Source organism: Canis lupus, chromosome 23 (genome assembly GCF_003254725.2).
Source record: "Canis lupus dingo isolate Sandy chromosome 23, ASM325472v2, whole genome shotgun sequence".
Taxonomy (NCBI): domain Eukaryota; kingdom Metazoa; phylum Chordata; class Mammalia; order Carnivora; family Canidae; genus Canis; species Canis lupus.
In genome coordinates, this window is record NC_064265.1 from 12,292,009 (window position 1) to 12,308,701 (window position 16,693).

At 38.5% G+C, this 16,693-nt stretch overlaps 1 protein-coding gene across 6 annotated transcripts in view; it reads right to left on the minus strand.

Moving 5' to 3' along the window:
- POMGNT2 (protein O-linked mannose N-acetylglucosaminyltransferase 2 (beta 1,4-)) overlaps positions 1 to 16,693 on the minus strand; it is a 139,713-nt gene that overhangs the window by 122,599 nt on the left and 421 nt on the right. For 2 of the 6 annotated variants that reach the window (XR_007405345.1, XR_007405346.1), the window contains exons 2-4: positions 16,599 to 16,634; positions 14,135 to 14,318; positions 10,990 to 11,206 (exon numbers count right to left, since the gene is read on the minus strand). The gene's annotated coding sequence lies outside the window, so the exon portion shown is untranslated. Of the gene's footprint in view, positions 1 to 480; positions 573 to 5,362; positions 5,531 to 5,790; positions 5,817 to 10,989; positions 11,207 to 14,134; positions 14,319 to 16,598; positions 16,635 to 16,693 lie in introns of those variants that run through there. The other 4 variants (XM_049100094.1, XM_049100093.1, XM_025461102.3 and 1 more) reach the window with 4 other exon arrangements.

The window sequence follows — 16,693 nt, forward strand, 5'->3', positions numbered from 1 at the left end:
TCCATCCATATGGTGATTATTTACAATAAATGTACTTCCTATTATGATTTCCTTAATCCTTTCTGCTCTTTAGTTTACTCTGTAAGAATATAATATATAATACACATAACTTTTACAAACTGTGTGTTAATCAACTATTTATCAGTGAGGCTTCCTATCAACAGGATATGCATATTAGTATGGGAACTGGTCCGCTTAGGAGCCACAGCTTGCACAGCAGCAATGGTCTTAAATCAGCACATGATTACCTCTGGAACCTTGAGTTTATATTTGAAAAATGCCTAAAATCACTCACTACATAGCTTTAGTCAAAAATATTACTCTATTGAGATACAGACACAAAACCAGTTTTCTATGTAAGCCCAAAATAGCCAACTTTTCTTGCAGTATAGGAACATCCAGCTGTTTCTTTGGCTGAATGTCAGATGAAGAAGCTAAGTTGAAATTAGGCTTCACATGGTATGAAAAAAAAATACATACCTTTAGATACCAGAAGCACCTTCAGTGTGGCCAGAGTCTCCACTGCAAGAGGCAGGATAAGCAGTGATGTGAGGTGCTGGTCAGCCAGCTATCTAAAATAAAGCATTCCCCATTTGTAGCATTTACTGATAAACAACCAATTTCAAGCTACTAACGTAATGTTACTGCACACAGGGTTGGGAAGAGGTGTGTACATTTGCTCCATCACCCTGAGAGGCAAGGACCAAGACAGATTGGAAGATCAGTCATTTCTCTCATTCTAGAGCATACACTCCATGTCCAGACTATGAGACACAACTGGCTAAACTATTTAACATGTTTGGTCTTTACATGTTTTGTTTTCTGGTCAAATTCATTTAATCAAGCCAATGCAAGTGAAATGTACTTCTGATCTTTTGCTCCCTTAGTAGGGAAAAGGCAAAATCCTTCATACTTTCATGCTCAAAGTTGACCACCTGGATGATATTCACCCAGGTTATTTGGTGACCAAAGGTTCCTTGATGACCAGGCTGAACTTATGAGACACAGAAGAATGTGCTCTCCCATCTCCACCTCAACCTCTGCAATACTCCTAGATTCCTTATTACCTTAGTCTCTGAAGGTAAATAAAATGTGGAGTCATGTTCCTGCTGGTAGCAGTTTTAATACCCTTTACCTGTACAAATGTGTGGTTGTTAAAACTTAATTTTCCATCACTTTTTATTATGTTGGTGAATATTATTTGTGCAAGGCAATAAAAAGAAATATTAGTTGTATCACACTAAAAATAAAAATCAGAATTAGTAAAAAAAAATCAGAATTAGTGTAAAAGCATTTACCTTTTATTTTTAGCAAGAAGCATATTCTTGACCTTTTTAATGAGGCAAATATGCATATGTATGTATAGTGTATATTAATCTTAAATTAATACAGCTTGATGAATTTTTACCTAGGTATACACACATAACTACCATCCAGATCAAGAACTAGAATGTCCCTAGTATCTTCCTCATGCTCCTTCCCAGTCAATATGCACCCCTTCCATTAACCCCAGGTATTTTAGAGTTTGTTGATTTTTTTTTTATAAAGATAGTTCCTAATCCTAGAATCATAAACCAAGAGAACTGATCCAAAATACTTACTGTATTAATGATGCAATGAAAACTCAGAGGCCAACTTATTCTCCCAGGATGATTAATTTGTTGTCGGGCTCATTCTAGAACTTAGGACCTAATTCTAGGCCACTGGTTCTTAAAATGTCCCCCAGGCCAGCAGGACAACATCACATGAAAACTAGTTAGAGATGCAAATTCTTGGTGCACCTGGGTGGCTCAGTCAGTTAAGCATCTACCTTCAGCTCAAGTCATGATCTCAGGGTCCTGGAATTGAGCCCCATGTTGTCGAGGCTCCCTGCTCAGTGGGGAACCTACTTCTCCCTCTGCCCCTCCCACTGTTCATGCTCTAATAAGTAAAATCCTTTCTAAAAATGAAATAAATAAATATGCAAATTCTTATCGAACACTCACTCCTACCTACTGAATCAAACTCTGGGGTGGAGCTCAGTAATCTGTGTCTGAATATGTTCTCTAGCTGATTCTATGCTCGCACAAGTTTGGGACACTGGACTACACCAAATTTGTAAATCAAATATTAGAGTTCATAAAGTTCTTGTTAATTGTGAAAATTTATATAATATCAGACACAGACTAGTTTTAAGGGATATGTAGGAAGTATAGATGCCTATCTGTACTAGTCAATCGATTAAAAAATACCCAGCAGTAGAATATTAAAAAGAATATAAAATTTAAACTTTATATTTTAAATTTAAAATTTACCTTGTGAAGCTGTCACCTCAACACATGGTTTCCAAAGTCACCACTGCAGAGGAAGAAAGAGATGATGCACAGCAGCTCTTAAGTCTCTGTGAGCCCTAGTTGTTTCCAATTGTAAAATGACTCTAGTACATTAGCCCGTAGATTTAATCTAGTTGCACTTGTATTTAGTTTGATTTGCCCAGAGATTTTGCTGGTTTATTCTGCTTGTTTTGAACTAATTGCTATGATAGAGTGAGCAGTCATCAAATATCCACCTTCTCCCCTTCACTTTCCTGCCTTCTTTGGAATCAAGCAGCTCCATCTGATCAACGAACTGTGAAATGAAATGATGCGTGTCATTTCCTGGCCAAAGCACTTAAGAGCTGGTGTGCATCATCACTTTTCTTCCTCTGTAGTGGTGACCTTGGAAACCATTTGTTGAGGAGGCAGCTTCACGAGGTAAAGGAATCCCAGTTCCCTAAGGCACCAGCTGGAGAATTCTGTTCACCTGCATCTAATTTTGTATTCTGTACTAAACTAATGATATTTTGGTGATTGGTGATATTTAAACATTGAGAATTTTACATACAAAAAAATCTGGATTCCTGACTTGTCTAAAGAAAGAGAAGGTCTGGCAATGCTGGGCTTGAATTCCTAAATAGCAATAATTGCCTAGACAGAGTGATGCCGCCCCATATTGCACTCTATTTCACCACTGTCTTTACCATTTCCTATAGGACAGGTTTCCTTTCATAAGCCCCAACAATATAGCTAAATGTCAGTTGCCACTTGACATCACTCTTGTGTAGTCATTTTCTTATATCAAGAGGAAAGTGAAATATCTGTGTATGCATATTCCTAACAAAAATGGGAAAATTAAATTTAGGTCATAACAGATACGTATTTAAATAAAATTAAAAGAGAGCAGTGTTCTTTGTGGAAGAGATTTCTAAGTGTTTAGTGTGCAAAGTGTGTCCATGTCTAAAGAAGGCAATTTAATGGGCTCTTCTGAAGTGGCCCATAGGAAAAACTGGTGTACAGCAAAAATGCCAGCTGAAACCTTAGCTTAAAAATGGGGCTTAAAAAAAAAAAAAAAAAAAATGGGGCTTAAATTTCAACAGAGAAAAAAAAAATTTCAACAGAGGTTCTTTTTGATTGAGACTAAACAATACCGCTGTGAAATAGTTACATATTAAGTGAGAAAATTATCTTACTTGCTTTACTCATTGCCTGCCTACTCCTTAGAGGTATTTGATTTTGAGGATTGAAGGGGATAACATACGAAGAACACCTAAAATGGTATGAAGAATATAGAGCTTGGTGCCTGGCATGTAGCTGACTCCAAAAATGTTCCTTTCATTTAATTTATTCATCTTGATCACAGAAAAGAATATTGGAATCTATTTCCAACTTTAAAGTTCAATATGTACATGTAATCAAGAAGACCAACAAACTGGGTTACTTCCAGTTTGGGTAGAAAGATCAGAGAGGGAAAGCAAAGCAGGAAGGGAGTGACTTATTTATCAGGAGAGAAGAGACTTGAATTCCTCAGTCTGAAAAAACAAAAGCTGAGAAGAGACATGATCAAACCTATGAAGTCTTAGATGGAAGTTGTAGAAGATAAGACTGTTGTTCCGTATATATTCCCCCCTTTCCCTGCCCACCTCCATGGGAAAACAGTACTTCCTCATCCCTTGGATGTTGGACTTGGCCATGTGGCTTGTTTTGGCCAATGGAATATGGCTTCTGGAAGCTTCTGACCTCCACCAGGAGAAGAACATGGTCCAGGTGGCCATTAGCCCTCAGTCTGGACCACTGAATAAGCCTTCTGGAGCAGATGTGTAGTCTGGAACCAATTCTTATTGACCTGCAGACCCACAGTAATAAATATGTGCCTAGTGTTGTATACCATTGAGCTTGAGGCTACCTTCTTATGCCACATTATTGCAGCAGAAGCTTACCACTATGGTATACATGGTGAAGAACTTTTCGAATCCCCCCCAATGCCAGAAATAGGCATCTAGACATTGTTCTATGTAAAACTTCAAAAGATAATACATCTCTATTTGTTACCTTATCTCCAAAGCCCCCATTGTTACTCTAGGTGCCCCTTCTCTCCATTGTCTCCAACTGTATAGTTTGTCACATGCTGTAGATAGATTTTCCCCATCTCATTATTCCTTCAAAATGATCTGTCTTTTGGGCCATTTCTTCAGGGTTTTGCTTTTCTCTAGTGATACTAATAATTAAGGCTAATAATAAATAGCACTTTCTATGTGGCAGGCACTGTTCTAAGTGCTTGACAAAGTTTTTTTAAAAGATTTTATTTATTCATTCATAAGAGACACACAGAGAGGCAGAGACATAGGCAGAGCGAGGAGCAGGCTCCTCACAGGGAGCCTGATGCAGGACCTGATCCCTAGACTGGGATCACACCCTGAGCCAAAGGCAGACGCTCAACTGCTGAGCCACTCAGGCATCCCTGTGCTTGACAAAGTTTAACTCACTCAATCTTCACAGCCTCTCTACGTGGTAAGTGAGAGCTCCACTTCACAGATGGGTAAACTGAGGCACAGATGGGTAAACTGAGCAGTTAAGTAATGGCCCCAAATAACATAGAGTTAGTAAATGGAAGAGGGAGGTTCAACTCAGGTAGTTTGCCCTTATGCTCCAAGCTCTCCCCTCATTGTCTTCTCCTTCTCCCATAGCAATGAGTTGAATACATAAGCTAATGTACATGAACAATAATTTGTTATCTAATATTAGTTTACTACTTCCTCAGCTAATATAAGGCTCTAATTCCTTATATGTGTAGAGGGCCCTGAGGAAATGATCTAATGATGGAATTTTGCCCTAATGACAAGCCATTAAGGAGATTAATTTGAGAGTGATATTTTTTCTCATGCTCCTCAGATCACACTCTAATTTTAATGAAAGCCAAAAAATCAGCAAACTCACAAAACTTGAAAGAAGAAATGTGTGTGTGTGTGTGGGAGGGGAAGTAAGTGAATCTTTTGACAGCGTGTGGGGGAACATGCAGCTCAGGTGCCGTCAATGGAAACTCAAGTATCACTTAGGAACTTTCCTACCCTAAAAGGATAAGGAAACTTGGCTTAAATTCTCCTTCTGGAGGATGGGCAATAGCTCTGCAGGATTTCAGGTTCCACCTCCTCAGGCTTGAGTCCTGGCTCCCATGCAAGCTTCAGGCCTACCATCCTTGCATCATGTCTAGATGCAAAACATTTCTTTAGAAGTTCCTGCAAAAATATCAGTGAGACCAAGCATGTGATTGTTTTCATTTTTGCTAAAAACACGTTAAGACACAGAGGAAGGGATCATATCACAGATTATGCAGCCATCTGTCATCTCATGAGGCCCCAACCAGTTCTGCAAGTCTCGCTCCTTTCAAAAACCCTTCCACCCTCTATGAGTGAGCTTTTGGTGGGCAGTCCCCCAGGTCTGGCTGCTTCTCTCAAGTGAGAACCCATCTGTTTCTTTAGCTTTCAGTAGCTCTTACCCTAGAATTCTGATAAATCCAAAAATCTGTATATTGTTACAGTAAAAATATTAAGGAAAATAGTGAGCTGAGAAAATCTGATTCCCGATAGGAAAATCTACTTATAGGTAAGCTATTGGAATAAGAGTTCAGCAAAACTGGTGGATATAGGATCAATACATAAAGATCAACAACAGGCTCACACATATAGCCAACAATTATATAACCTTAATTTTTATTATACTAATAAATAATAAATGAATCAATATATATCTACAAAGATGCCATTTATTTGCAAAGACTATAGGGCACCTAGTGATAACTCCCAACAAAAAAAATGTCTAATAGAATAATCTGTTTCTCTGAAGGACAGTGAATTAATTAATAAACTGGCTTATTTATACAATTCTATATATGGCAATTAAAATGAACAATTCAAAACCTACCTATATACATCTATATGGCTCAATCTTGAAAATATAACACTGAGTGAAAAAAGCAATTTGCAAATTATACATGTAGTACATAATTCATGTAAAAATATAAAACACACAAAACAATTGACTGAGTTAATTAAGTTAATTGACTTAAAGGGAATTAAGTTCACCTATTTTTAAGACAAAGACTAACTCTAATGAAGAAAAGATTGGAAAAGTATGTGAGTAGAGTGGGCTTTCTTTAAAAAATTCTAAGAGAGGCACCCAGATGGCTCAGTAGGTTAAGCAGTTCAGTGTCTGCCTTCGGCTCAGGTCATGATCCTGGGGCCCTGGGATTGAGCCCCACTCAAGCTCCCTGCTCTGTGGGGAGTCTGCTTGTCCCTCTCACTCTGCCCCTCCCCCTGCTCTTGCTCTCTCCCTCTCTCTCTCAAAATAAATAAATAAAATCTTTTTTAAAAATTTTATTTATTTATTCATGAAAGAGAGAGAGGCAGAGACATAGGCAGAGGGAGAACCGGGACTCAATCCTAGGACCCCAAGATCACACCCTGAGCTGAAGGCAGGTGCTCTCAACCACTGAGCCACCCAGGTGCCCCTAAAAAACATTCTAAGAGGATTATATACCCTATATCTATGTCATGCATCAAAAATATTCAATGAAAGAAAATTGTAGAGGGGAAAACTTTCTGTGGTACTATTATATTAATTTTATATAATATGTATATTATTAATGCATATTAATGTCAACAGATATATTTTTTGATATTCATATACTTGAAATATTTTATAATTAGAAATTAAAATGGAAGTTTCATGAGTTCAAGGAAGATTTTAATGAGATAACATTGAAAAGCCTTTCTTCTTCCTTAATAACTTTATTTTTACTGATTTGTATATTTTTAAGTGTCCGAACCAAAAAAGAAAGTTAGGCCCTTAGCAGGAAGTTAGGCTAATCAAATGCTGTAAAATAAGGATCAAACTCCTTGATCAAAATTTCATCATCACAGAAAGGTCAGATTAGATGTGCAATAATTTGCTTGTATTTTGAGAGGTTTTTAGGTAATCATAAGACAGTGCAAGTCCCTTACCATTCCTGCCCATTTTCCTATCTAGTGGCTGTAACTGAAATCTCTTCCAGCTCTAACGTTTTTTGTGAGAGCCTAGACCTCAGAGCAGCTTGTCAGGAGTGCCCTGCTCCTGGCTAAAGTGAAAAGCAATCTCTCTCTCCTCAGCTATAAACAATTAAGCAGGGGAAGCCCAAGAATATAGAGGACAACATGAGTGGATATCAATACCTAGACTTAGCAGACCAATTAGAACCCACAGGGAGCCCTGAGGGATGCTGAAAAGGTCAGTCCTGTATATGAGACAATGATTGTTCTGCCTCCTTTGACAATAGCAATGGTTAGGAAACAAGTGTATTTATTTTGTTCTTAAGTGTTGGGCTATTTTGAATTCTACTCTAACATCCTATTGCCTGTAGTAAAAATTGTACGGTAATTTATTTTTTTTAAAAGATTTTATTTTTTTATTTTTTATTTTTTAAAATTTTTATTTATTTATGATAGTCACACAGAGAGAGAAAGAGAGAGAGAGAGAGAGGCAGAGACACAGGCAGAGGGAGAAGCAGGCTCCATGCACCGGGAGCCCGACGTGGGATTGATCCCGGGTCTCCAGGATCGCGCCCTGGGCCAAAGGCAGGCGCCAAACCGCTGCGCCACCCAGGGATCCCTAAAAGATTTTATTTATTTATTCATGATAGACACACACAGAGAGAGGCAGAGACACAGGCAGAGGGAGAAGCAGGCTCCATGCAGGGAGCCTGATGTGGTACTCGATCCCAGGACTCCAGGATCACACCCTGGGCTGAAGGCAGGGGCTAAACTGCTGAGCCACCCGGGATCCCCTTGTATGGTAATTTAAATATAAATTCAATAGTTGCATTTTTGTTTGAAATGATTTTTATAATGGTAAGGTTGATTTTTTTTTTTTTTTTTTAGAAAAAGAATCCTTGTTTTTAAAGATATATATTGAAGGGTGTCTGGGTGGCTCAGTGGGTTGAGTGTTCAACTCTTGACTTCAGCTCAGGTCATGATCTCAGGATCATGAGCTCCAGCCCTGAGTCGGGCTCTGCCCTAAGCGGGGAGTCTGCTTGAGATTCTCTTCCTTTCCCTTTGCCCCTGCTCCTCCTCAAATAAATCTTTAAAGATATATATTGAAATTTTTTAAAAAAATTTTTTTACGATTTTATTTTATTTATTCATGAGAGATACAGAGAGAGAGAGGCAGAGGCAGAGGGAGGAGCAGGCTCCATGCAGGAGCCCGACGTGGGACTCGATCCCCGGTCTCCAGGATCACTCCCTGGGCTGAAGGCAGGCACTAAACCGCTGAGCCACCCACCCAGGGATCCCCTATATTGAAATATTTATGGATGTAATAATATCACATTCTGGATTTGCTTTAAAAAAACCTCAGAGATGGAGGAAGAAGGTGAGAGTCAAACTAAGATTGGCCATGTGCTGATAACTACTGAGGCTTAGTAATGGGTATGTGAGGTTCATTAAACCTCTATATTGTGATGTATGTTAATTTTCCATACTAAAACAAAGTAAAAGTCATACTAGTAAGACACAATACTTCATGAGCTAGCTTCTTTTCTGTTAACTACACTTAAAGAAATTCTATCTACCGTGACCTTAGGCCCACTGCTTGCCTGCAGCATTTCCTCCCATCTGTTCCCAAAACATCGGTTATAAATTGACTTGCTTGCCATGTACTGACAAACTTTTAAAACAATGTTTATGTTGATTTCATAACAATAGAATTTCAATTAAGTGTTCAAAGAAAATAGGAATTTTCAGCTCTTTCAGGAAGGGAAGCTATCAGTATCCCATACTAGAGGGAGCACTAAAGCATTTCTTATAAACTGAATTTAGATTTGTGAAGCACATACAATATGCAGGTCTTGTGTGAATACACTATTTTTCATTTAAATGAAAACTGATGTAATTAGAAATGCATATTATTCCTTTCATCTCAGAAACGAGGAAGCTTGACCTTGGCCAGGTCATACTGTTAACATGTGTGGAGGCAGGATTCCAGTCCATGGATGGATAAATCCAAAGCTTGTGTTCTTTCTCCTGCATACCCTTGGTTTGTGAACAAGCAGTATGGATACCAACCTGGAAGCTTTTAAAGATGTAGACTCACAGGCCCCACACAGGCTTACTAAACCAGAATCTGCATTTTAACAAGGTTCCTGGGGGGATTGGGGAATATTTAAACCATTTGAACAGAGAAATTCTGCTCTGTAAAACATGTTATACCTCAAATAAGAGTAAATATTCTTTCAACATTTATGGAGTCCTCACAATATGTCAGATTTTGTTAACTCTTCATGACAATTCTATTTGGGTTGAGCAAACTGATGTTTCAAAGTTTAAACAACTTCAAGGTCAAACATTTAGTAAGTGGCAGAGTTGAGATGTGAACTCAAATTGGTCTGATTCCAGAGCCTGGACTGTGAGTGACCATGACTCGATGTGCTGCACTCCAAACATTTTATTTCACCTAAATGATGCAGATTAGCTGTCTGTATCACTCAATTTATCATTAACATTATTTTAATCTGCTACTAGATTTGATGGTATGGATGGAGTCTAATATGATATTGCTGCTATTTAAAATTTTAAACCATGATATCATATGGTTAATACATTTCTTAGAGCTAATTTATGAAAAAGATGTTTGTGTGTGTAACATATATATGTCAAGGAGCAAATTCTAGTGGGTTACCTAGCTATTCTTCATTTACCAATGCATAAACTGAAATACAAGATAAGATTAAATGAGATTTACTGAGGAAGGATCAGAAGGACATTCTGCTTCTTGATTTCACTTTCACATTACTAGGCAACTCTTTGTTTCCTAGCAATAAAAAGTTTAGGATCATCAGACTCTACTTAAACACCTTCAAATAAACAACTGTTTGATCTTATAGAGTGTCAAATAACTGATTGATTTTGCTTAAAAGAAATCTCCCACTGAGCCATGTGGGGAAAAAAGAGAGACATATAATGCTTTTGTTGGTAAAGAATATAATACGTTATAATTCTAGGCTTACTTTTATTAAAAGTTATGAGACCATAATTAGTTCTAGACTAAAGCAGACTAAATTGTCATGAATATGGTATCACCGGCAGTTACGAAAGATAGCACATTTCCAAAAATACCAGGGAATTTCATATTTTCCATTTTGCCTTATGTAGAGCACCAAAAGCAGAAAAACTTAATGACCTTTATGACTAATGTTTGCAGGTCTCGATCTATAAAATCAGTTAATGGTTATCTTCTCTTTTAGGAAGGAGGGTGGCAGAGTAACACTGGAAATCTAAGAATTAAGTGACATTAAAATCACTATTTTTTTTAAAAAAGGTAATAATGGACTTTGGGGGCACCTGGGTGGCTCAGCCAATTAAGCAGTTAAGTGTCTGCCTTTGGCGCAGGTCGTGATCTCAAGGTCCTGGGATCAAGCCCCATGTGGGGCTCCCTGCTCAGCAAGGCATCTGCTTCTCCTCCTTTTGCCCCTCCCCTTGCTCATGCTCTCTCTCTCTAATAAATAAAATCTTAAAAGAAATAAAAGTAAATGGACTTGAACTTCAGAGTGTTTAGTTATAAGGAGATTCACCAAAAATATAAGTAATAAATATCTAACTACTATAATCAGTGAACCTTTCTTCTTTTCAGTGGTAAAGAACAGATTAAAACAACAATGACAACTAAGCATTCTAAAAATCCTATTTATTCTGTATTTAAAAATGTATAAGTAGATAATTACAACACTTATATGAAGAAGAAACATTCTACCAGCCTAAAAGATAAGTCTTGTTTTCCCTGTGCATTGCAGTGACTGTGAATGCGAATTGATCTATATGCTGTTCCCCTTTCATTCATCATCATTTTCCAGAAATGGATACAGATATCGTGGTGAGGAGCTGATCCTGAAATGAAAAGGCAATTCTAATTATACCCTATCCAGGAATTTTGAAAGTATTCAAGAGGTATTTTTTTTCAATGATACATTTCTAAGCAAATTAAAAAGAAAAATTTAGACCTAGGAATAGAGTTGTTTTTCTTTCTAGTATTTTCTATGAAGGAAAAACAAAAACACTAAGAAAGTCTATTTCTCCTGTCAGGTATTTATTTCCCCAACCCTTTCTTTAAGATATGAAGTTCTGTGAGGGGTGACCTGATAAAAATCCTAGGTGAGTAGAAGGAGAGAGGTTAGATCTGTAATTCAAAGATCTGGTGACTGAAAAATGAATTAGATACCCATCATTTCAATCATCCTATGTAGGTATCTAGAATGAGATAAACAGGACTCAAAGGAAAGCAAAAATAAGCAATGCTGGGCATCTGTTTTCCCTCTAATTGGATCCCTGGATCTCCTGCTGGGAGAGTTTGTAAGCAAGGACTCAGCCAGTTCTAACATTACCATTTTGTTTGGCGGAGGGAGGGATACATACATTGAGCAGTGGATGGGGACTACTTAATTACTGAACTTCTTTCCAACACTATTTTAATTATTTTAGTTACTCACAGAGTCAAACTTCAAGGGTCCACTCATCTCCTTGCTTATTTCTTTTCTTTTTCTTTTGGCTCTTCAGCTGGCATTTCTATCAACTGTGATTGCCAGGGTTTGGCACAGTGGGTGAACAAAGTCTTATTTGGAAATCTGTTGGAGGTAGCCTGTAGGAACTGGTACAACAGGAAGCAGCTCAAGGGGTGGCTGCCTTGTCCCAGTTCTCAAACACAGAGGAAGCCATCCCCAACAAAAAGAGGAAGTAGCCAGTATCACCTCACTTCAGCCCCATAGAAAGCTCCTCTCCCAAAGTGGTTTTCTGCAGAGCTCTTGTGCCAGCCAAATGATCCCTTTCGAGATAAAGACTATCCAACTGTGGCCTTTAGGAAGTTGATGATAGTCAACAGAGGCATGCAGCCTCCTTTAGGTAGGAGAAGAAAGCTGGAGAAAGGAATGGTCTCTCCTCTGGTTAGTGTTCCATTTCCCACTTCCAGGCCACAAGGCTCTGCTAAATTAGAAAACCATATTAAAAAAGACATCTGTGGTACACCTCAGGGGCATTCTAGTAGGATCTAAGCACTTCCTCATACAATAACAGAGTCCTATTACTGATGAATTTAATGAAGTTGAGGGCCTCCAATTATAGGTAAATCTGTCTTCACATATAGGCAAAGGGAGAGGAAGAAGCAGACTCCCTGATGAGCAGGGAGCCTAATGTGGAGCTTGATCCCAGGACCCCTAGATGGTGACCTGAGAGGAAAATAGATGCTTAACCGACTGAGCTACCCAGGCACCCTAAGTATTGGTCTGGCTTATATTTTTAAAGGAGCCCTCTAGTTGCCATGTTGAAGAGCTTTTTAAAGTAATTTAGGAAAAAGATGATAGCTCACCCAAGGTGGTGTCAGTGTATGAATGATAAGAAGTTGGACTGTGGGTAGATTTGTAAGGTAGGGACTACAGAATACTTAATGGATTCAATGTTTGAATTTGGGGTGTGAGAGAAATAGAGAAGTCAAGAATAACTTGGGCAAAAAGGAGTTGCTACCCAGTGGGAAGATCTTGGGTTGACGAGCTTTTTCTGGGGAAGTCAGAAGTTTAGCTTGGAGGGGTGCCTAAGTGGCTCAGCCAATTAAGTGTCTGCCTTCAGCTCAGGTCATGATCTCAGAGCCCTGGGATTGAGCTCTCTGTTTAGCAGGGAGTCTGGCTCTCCTTCTCCCTCTGTCTTCTCTCTCAAATAAATATATAAATCTTAAAAAATAAAAAGTTCAGCTTGGAACAGGTTGAGTTTGAAATGTACTATTAGACATCCAAGTGGAGATGTGGTAATAAGCAGCTGGATATATTAATTTGGAGTTCCACATGGAGCTCTGGGCTAGAGAGATAAATTTGGGAGTTTTTATGATACATTTGAGATTTAAAGTAATGAGACTGGATGAGATCACCAAGAGAGTATAGATGGAGAAGAGGAACAAAGATCTAGCCCTGCAGTCCTTCAACATTAAGTGGTCAGGAAAATGAGGAAATGGTGAAAACTGAGAAAGAGCAGCTAAGGCAGCATGGAAACCAGGAGAAAATGATGACCTAGAAGCCATGTGAAGACAGATATCCACAAGGAGTGACCAATTATACCATGCACTGCTGATGGGTTAAGAAAGACAAGGATAGAGAATTTACCACTGGATTTAGCAAAAAGGAGGTCATTGATCATAAGTATAAGAACAGGCTCTGTGGAGTTAGATGGATAAAAGTCTGACTGAAGTGTTTCATGGGTAAGGGAAGGAGGAGTTGAAGGCACCAAATAAAGAACTATTTTAAAGAGTTTTGCTGTTAAAGAGAGAAAAGAAATGTAGCACTAGATGGTGAAGAAGCAGAGTTGAAAGACACTTCTTTTCTTTTAAATAGGAGAATAGCATGTTGGTATGCTAATGGAAATGATATAGTAGAGATCAACAAATGATTATATAGAAAAAGGGGGGAGAATAATTGGAGCAATGTCCTAGAGTTGAGAAGAGATGGAATCTAGTGTGTAAGTGGAGAGACTGCTTTATATAAGAGTATAGATTATTCTTCTGTGATAATTATTCACAGGAAAATTGATAAGTTATAGACAATGGTGGCGTGGGGGGTGAACGTGTTAGTGGAAATCTGTGGAAGGTCTGGAGGCATACAAGGAGAGAGAAAAAAAGAACACATAACAAAAAATCAGAAGTCAGAATGGCTTTGAATTTCTCAGTGGCAACATTAGAATCTAGCAGAAAAGGGTCAAGGCCTTTAAAAACCTAACAGAAGATAATCTGCAACATAAGAATTCTATACCCAGCCAAACTATCACTAAGTGAGTACATACTAAATGCATTTTCAAACATATAAGATCTGCTGCATAACTTCGTTTGCCCCTCCAGATCCACTTTCCACCCTTCTCCATCCTTCTTTGTGCTCTGGGAGGTAGATCTGCATGGACTTCTTTACTTGAATTCTCTTGTCCTCTAGCTTCTGGTTGGGTTTGGCCAACATGAAATACTGACAAGATACTAGGGGGCAGAAAGAGAGACGTCAGTGCTGTATTCCTTTACTGAAGTCACAGACCTTATTGAGAAATTCTTTCCTATAACTGCAGCTCTCTCTGGATTCTAATAAACACTCCTTCCTCTTTCACCTTTGGGCCTAAATCTTCCTGTTCTTGGTAGCCCTAGCTTAATACCATTCACATCTTTGTAAATAGTTCCTTTGTTAAGCTTTCGTCTAGCACTACCTTAAGAAAGCCACTTTTCCCTTGGCTAGACCCTGGCTGGATACCCAGGTCTCCAAAAATGTATCCATACACCTTTCCTCATAAAAACTATTCAAGGAAGTTCTCCACTAAAATAACAGAAGGCACAGGAATGAGGCAAAGGAAATCCCCAGTACAATGGCGCGAGAAGTTCCCAAGATGACAGCTCTGAATTAGGCACACAGAACTAATCCAAGTTGAAGCAGGTTAGAAAGATGTCCAAAAGGTACATCTTTAAAAAGATAAATTGCCTAAATACCTAATGAGAAGACAAGAATTTGAGACTGAATCAGAGGTATGGGCATAGAAATCTAAGCAAATGAAAAACCAAGACAATTGTTAATTTTGGATGTAACAAAAGCTGGGGAAGAAAAAAAAGTAATCATAGTATAGGAAATAGCTCAATTGTAAATAGCATTTATATAACAAAAATTCCAAGGGACTACTGGATTCTTTTCTTTTATAGACTTTTTTTATACAAAAAAGGTTCCCTATTCTTGTTAGGTAGAGATTTCTGTAGAAGATATTTATCATAATACATCTAAATTTGCCAGGACATTTATTCTAATGTAATTTGACCTGGGCCATTTGATAGGTTGGAAAGCCAAAATCTCAGTTTATCTACCTTCATCCTGTGGGGTAAATTACTTAATTTCACCGATTCTTTAAAAAGTATGAGGATCGCAAACCATAACATGTAGTGTGCCTGGCACATGATAGGCACTCATAAATGACCACTCTTGTCAGCCATCTTAATGGAACAATTCTGGATAGGGATATTATAAAACCACAAGGAATACAACTTTAACCTCAGTATAAGTGGGTAGTTGGGCATTTAGAAGTCATAGGGCATTAGAAGCCTGATACCAAGTTAATACTTTCCAGCCTAAGGAAGTATAATATGAAACTGACAACTCTATATAGAAACAAAATTGAGGGCGGCCCGGGTGGCTCAGCGGTTTAGCGCCGCCTTCATCCAGATCAGTGATCCTGGAGACCCGGGATCGAGTCCCCTGTCAGGCTTCCTGCATGGAGCCTGCTTCTCCCTCTGCCTGTGTCTCTGCCTCTCTCTCTGTGTGTGTCTCTCATGAATAAATAAATAAAATATTTAAAAAAAGAAATAAAATTGAGGAAAATAATGCTCTGACAAGAAAAGATGAGAGAGTAAAATACGGAGAGTAGATCAACTCTCAGAGGGGCCAAGTGCAGTATACAGCTCTCCTTTACAGCAGTGATTTAAACACCCAGTTTCCCCCAGAAGTCCCTGTTCTGCTTGTCAGCATAGAAAGCGTGGGGTCCCAAGACTGAGTTCTGGTTCCTTTTCCAACCATATAAACAAACTAACAAAAAATGGAAGAGTTTTTGCTGCAGGGTTTCATTAGGCCTAACAATTTTAGGGGTTAGTCAGATAGGAATGGTTTAAATGGTAAAGGAAAACATTAGTCTTGAAAAATAAGTGTGTACCAAGCACTCAAGATTTGTCAGTCACTGTTCTAAACCATTTTACATGAATCATCCCATTGAATCTCCATAAAAATTCTAGGTCCTTTTAACCTCATCTTACAAATAAGGTGGCTGAGACCTGGAGAGGTTAAGGAAATGGCCTATGGTTACTGATAGAGCTTAATTTCAACTCAGATTTGACAGCCTCCAAAGCCTTCTAGGCTTCTAACTGCACTGTTAACGTGTAACAAATACAACCTTTAGCTGTGGATTTTCTCACCAGCCTAACAGCAATGATCAAATCACATATTAGCAAGTGATCTTTAAATATGACAGCAATAATATACAAAGGGCCACACTATTTTAAGAAAAAGCTCTGACAAGATGTACTAGGACAAGCCTTAAAACCATCAACTCTTTCTGGAGGTGGGGCTCAGACATTCAAATCAATTTAATCAGCAAAATCTTGATAGAAAATGAGTTATCTTAGGGCTACTTTAGGTTCTTTTCCATCTGCGCCAGTGTGCCTAGTGCCAACTGTGCCTGCCATAGTAAGGGCTGAATAAACGTCTGTCGACTGGATGTATAGATAACTCACCTACTGGGTCCTGTCAAATCTCACGCGGAGCATCTCCTACGAAAACATCGAGACTGTTACTAAAGCAAGCCCAGTCAGTACTTTTTCTGCCACCC